The sequence below is a fragment of the Humulus lupulus genome, chromosome 1 (genome assembly GCF_963169125.1).
Source record: "Humulus lupulus chromosome 1, drHumLupu1.1, whole genome shotgun sequence".
NCBI lineage: Eukaryota > Viridiplantae > Streptophyta > Magnoliopsida > Rosales > Cannabaceae > Humulus > Humulus lupulus.
This window is the reverse complement of record NC_084793.1, coordinates 193830117-193836116: the sequence shown is the minus strand read 5'-3', so window position 1 is coordinate 193836116 and position 6000 is coordinate 193830117.

The window sequence follows — 6000 nt, the reverse complement described above, 5'->3', positions numbered from 1 at the left end:
GTATATGAGTTATGTGTTAGGTTTTCCTTGCTGAGCATTAGGCTCATTCCTTTATTTTTTTTAGTGTGATGCAGGAAACTAGATACGGAGGTGGAAGGATTCTTGGAAGCTTGCCATGTGTGTTGAGGATGAACGCACTGAGTGGACTGCGTGTCGATCGAGGATGAATTTATTTATATTTAGTCTTTTAGATCATGTTTTTCCGCATTTAGTTTTTTTTAAACAATTGAATTAAAGTTTATGTTTTTCTTTTAAACAATGGGTACCCATGCCATATTTTCTATTATTATGTATTTGGTACAATATTTTGAGATTTAATGAAGTTATATTATTTATTATGTATCTTTCCCAAAATAGTAGCTATGTATAGTAGATCTAATGGTCCAAGGTCATAGAAATAGTTGGGTCATTACAGACTCCGTGTCAGTTGACCAAAACGAGGGTCAACAATACCCTTAATGAAAAAGCCCAAAAAAAGACATGTCTTTGACTCCAACAAAGAGTCTAATAAAACATGAAAATATAGTTCAAACTAAAACAAATAATTAAAGTAAGGTTACAAAGAAGCCAAATCTTAATCAAGCTTCTAAACTAAATCAACTTTGATGAGCAGCACAAGCCTTTGTTCACCCTCAGTAGTGAACTCGACCTCTTCCTGTTGTAGGATTCTCCAGACTAAGTTGTTAAGCTCTTCTTTGAATCTCATTGCTCGTGCCCTCGTCACCGGTCCAACTGGAACTTGAATTGGATCGTTAATCTTGATGTCCTCATCATTCCCCCCCTCTTGAGAAGGATTTTTCCTCAAATCGTCACTTACGTCAAAAGGACTCAGATCAGTAATATTGAAAGTAGCACTAACATTGTACTCACCTGGTAAATATAGTCGGTAGGCATTGTCATTGATCCGTTCTAACACTTGAAATGGACCATCTTCTCGAGGTAGAAACTTGGAACGTCTTTGTGCTGGAAATCTTTCTTTCCTCATGTGCAACCACACCCAATCACCGGGCTCAAAAACCTGCTTGTGACGTCCCTTGTTAGCTTGCTTGATGTATTGCTCGGTCCTCCTCTCTATGTTGAGCCGTGCCCTCTCATGGAATTGCTTCACAAATTCTGCCTTCTTCTTGCCATCTAAATTCACATGCTCAGAAACAGGTAAAGGTGATAAACCCAAAGGAGTTAAAGGGTTAAAACCATAAACAATTTCAAACGGTGAAAACTTAGTAGCAGAATGCATGGAATGATTATAAGCAAACTCAACATGTGGTAAACAATCCTCCCAAGTCTTAATGTTCTTACTAATGATAGCCCTCAACAAAGTGGATAAAGTTCTATTAACTACTTATGTTTGACCATCATTTTGAGGATGACAAGTAGTAGAAAACAACAGTTTCGTTCCAAGTTTACCCCACAACGTCTTCCAAAAGTAACTCAAGAACTTAGCATCCCGATCTGACACAATTGTCCTAGGCATACCATGTAATCTCACAATCTCCCTAAAGAACAAATCAGCAACATTAGAAGCATCATCAGTTTTATGACAAGGTATAAAGTGAGCCATCTTAGAAAATCGATCTACAACCACAAAGATTGAATCCCTCCCACGCTTACTCCTAGGTAAACCCAAAACAAAATCCATCGAAATATCAACCTAGGGTGAACTAGGGATAGGTAAGGGCGTGTAAAGACCATTTGCCTTAACTCTCGATTTAGCCTGCCTACAAGTGATACACCTACCACAAATTCGCTCAACATCTCGTTTCATGTGTGGCCAATAGAAGTGCTCCTGTAACATAGCTAGAGTCTTAGCGACTCCAAAATGTCCCATCAACCCTCCACCGTGGGACTCCCGAACTAACAAATCTCTCAACGAACAATTAGGTACACACAACCGATGCTCCCTAAACAAGAAACCCTCATGCCTATAAAACTTTCCCTCAGCAGATTTTTCACAAGCACCATAAATCTACCCAAAGTCATGGTCAACATGATAAAGTTCCTTAATGTGCTCAAAACCAAGTAATTTAGCATCAAGAGTAGAGATTAAGGCATACCTGCGTGAAAGTGCATCAACAACCACATTCTCCTTACCTTGTTTATACCGAATGACATAAGGAAATGTATCAATGTACTCAACCCATCGTGCATGTCTCTTGTTCAGCTTATGCCGTGGCCCTTAAGAGATTTTGGGATTTTGAGATTCTAGGCTTGGGAATTTAACCTAGAGTGCTCGGGATTGAATCTTTTACCATGTTTGGTGAAGTTCAATGTTCCGGAGACTAGAACTTTGTCTAGAAGCTCATTTTAGATTGTTGATGGTATCCTTTATCTTGGTTGTGACTAGGTGCTAAGCTAGGGCTCGGGGATCGGATCGCGCTCAAGGAGCATCGCTCGTAACTAGCTCACTTGGAAGCCAAAGGTAAGAAAACTGCACCCGGTTGTGTATTTGTAATGGGACTAAGGGTTCCCTAATATGTATGCTTTGAAAAGGATGGTATTATGCCATGTAAATAGTAAACTAACGGCCTAAGAGTGCCAAAGGTTACACTTGCGCACAGGGCGCGGCTCGGCCACTGGTAGCCGAGGACAGCTTATTATGCACTGAGCTCGATTTAAGCGGGTCGGAGGCAGTGGGGTAAACAGAGGGTGCGGCCTAAGTTGTTGGCCCTAGTTATTATGTGATTTGACTGTTATTAATGAATGGTTGCATCCTTGTTTCCGATTACATGCTATTCTATTAATGTGGAATGTTAAGTGTTTGATCATGCTTAAAGAATTATTCTCTTGTTATGATTCTTGTGATGTGTATTATGTTTTCTTGCAGGCCTTGGCTCAAGGGTGCTACGTGGTGCAGGTAAAGGCAAGGGCAAACTTGATCAGCCCTGACTTGGAGAGCTCTGTGAGCAGAATGTACATGACCAGCTGCTCAGCCGCCACGGTTGGGAGGATGACAGGAACAGAAAAGCTATAAATGTCTGTTTTGCCTTAGAGTGGTTGATGGTAGTCTGTATTTTGGAAATTTTGTAACTAACCTTTAAACACTGTTGCTTTTTGGGATACCATATGTAAATCTATTTAGATATATGAAATGTATCTTTAGACCAAAACCATTTTAACCCTAGCACATTTATGGTTTAGTGACACATTTTGACTAAATGACTTGATTAGCAAGTCCTGCACCTTTACAAGTACACAGTGTAGCGGTCCTGACTATCCAGGGCATTACATATATATATAAATATTGAATCAAAGATATGAATAGAAAATGACCTCAAGTCCTTCCTTGCTGCTATCTTTTTGTACGGCAAAGATCCTTGAGATCTCACACCAGGATCTTCCAAAATGTTCTCAGCACACAAAGAACGAGTGTGGGCTCTGTAGAGTCCAAGAACTTTACTAGCTAGTTAGATAGTAGTAGCAATAGTAATAATTGTAGTATTTTTATGACTGTTGATTTTGGTTCAGACCGGGATTTAATTGGACACTCGTAGTAACACTTGTAGATTTTCTAACTATAGTTTAAGAATATTAACTTTAACCTAAGGTTTGATTAATATGACTGATATTGATGGTGATATTTATTATATTTTAAGGTTTAGATAGACCCAAGAAGATAGTAACACTTGTCATATGTATGTTTAATGATAATTAAGTATTTTTGAGGAATAAGTTTATTAAGATCAATATTTGAATATCCTAGGGTCTGTCATCAGCTTTGAAATCGTTAGAGGACTTAGTCAAGGTTGTTTACTCAATTCAAATTAGGCTAAAAATGTGCAATTTCTTGTTTAAATATTCAGCGTATGCCGATATATCGCAGCTATAGGGGGCGATATATCGCAATACGGGGATACGAAAAACACGTAACTTTACACGACCAACTCGACGCGCCTCGGGCATATTAGCCCAGGCGATATATCGCCTACTAGGGGCGATATATCGGCTCCTTTGAATGATTTTTGAATATTTTTTAAACCGAGCTCATTTTAATCTTTAACCTCTTGATAAGTCCAGCATCTTTCTGACCGAGTCTTCAGCCTCTGCTGAACGATAATTCAAATATTTTTCAATTAAAAAGCCATTATTTTATTCAAGTTAAATAAAGATCTTTTCATTCTTGAACTCTATAAATAGGACCTAGTACCCAACCATTTATTCATTCATCTAGCTAAGTTCAGAGGCTGCAAGCTGCTAGGTTATTTTTTGAGTGCTTAAACACTTGGGTTGGGAATATAAGCTTTAACTTTATAAGCTTAATAAACACTCGGGAAGTAAGGTTCATTGTATTTTTTGGTTCGAGGTGTAGTTCGGTTATAGAAGCATTCGAGGTATTCATTATTCTAGTTCATTTCTGTATTGTTTCCTTAAGTTCTTATAGTTTTCTACTCAAAATCCTAACTCTATTCTTTATTCTTGGTTAGGAAATCTAAGATCTTGAACATAAGGTTCTTGGTAAGTATATTTAGATGGTATAGTTCTTTCATTCTTTTCATCCCTTTTTCATTAGTATACTCACCTTGCTTTGATGGTTTTTAGGAGTGTCCCAAAGTCTCAAACCTGTTCTCATATCCTGGTATATTTGGTAAGGAAAATAGGATAGGATTCTATATGTTATCTTATGATTTATATGTTATGTTAAATGGTATCTTATGATTTATTTGTTAAGTTATATGTTATAATATGTATGATTGTAGACTTGGGCATATGACTTGTATAACTAACAAGCCCCAATAAATTTATGGGCATATGACTTGCTTAGCTAGCAAGCCCCGCAAATCTAATGGGCATATGACTTGTTTAGTTTACGATCCCCAAGTAATAATGGCCATTATAGTATATGTGACATATGTTTATGATATGTTTTAGTATATGTTGCGGTATGAATTTTATGTATATGATTTATGTGTTAGATTTTCCTTGTTCGGCATTAGGCTCATTCCTTTATGTTTATATGTGCAGGAAAATAGCTATGGTGGCGGAAAGGTTCTTGGCAGCTTGGGGGCTGTGTATTGAGGTAGAATGGAAATGGATGGATTGAGCGTTCGGTTTGAGGATGAAGTCGTTTCTTAGTCTTTTAAAAATTATGCTTTATATGTATTTTCCGCACTTTATTTTGTAATCCATTTTAAAGTTATGTTATGTTTTTCTTTTAAAAACAATGGGATCCCATATCCTACTTTAAATTTTAGGTAATTTAACATTTGTCTTACAAGTTTTAATGAAGTTATGATTATTTCACTTGTGAGTTTTATTAAAGATTAGTGTCTATGTATAGTAGTCATTAATGGTCCAAAGACTAGAGTAGTTGGGTAATTACAGGCTCACTATACAAAATAATAAGCAAAATCTATTTATCAGATGTTCTCAACACATGAGATCTGATAAAGTTTGAACCTAAGTTTGTAAAGAACAGTGACCTATGCTTGTAGCATTGTTCTGTTTCTCTCAGGGAGATTTCACGATATGTTTTCTATCATTGAAAAGTATCGCTCTGAAAAACTGATCTCCTATATTTAATATATCCAATATATTAAAAATAAAATATTAGTTATTTAAAACAATTTAAAAATAACTAATCAGTTATCAGATTTTGTTTAAATAATAATATTTTAATCATATTACAATATCTCATTATTTATTTAATATTTAAATAACTAAAATTGTTGAACCAAGAATCTTATAGAAACTTCTTGTGCGTGTAGCACAGTGACTGTGCAATGTGCTACACGTCCACCACATGCTAGGGAAGGCATGTGATTTTTCCCAATTTTCATCATTATTTAAATACCGAAAATCCCAAAAATAAATTAATTCAAAATTAATTATATTTTTGTTAAATCAAATAATTAATTAATTCTCAATTAATTAATTACACATAATTATACAATAATTATGTTTAGTGCATAGAAAAATATTTAACTTATCAAATAAGTCATTTTCCCCATTTTTGTATTTATCTTTGTCTGTGTTTGTTTGAGCCATTTCGGGGACCATGGACCT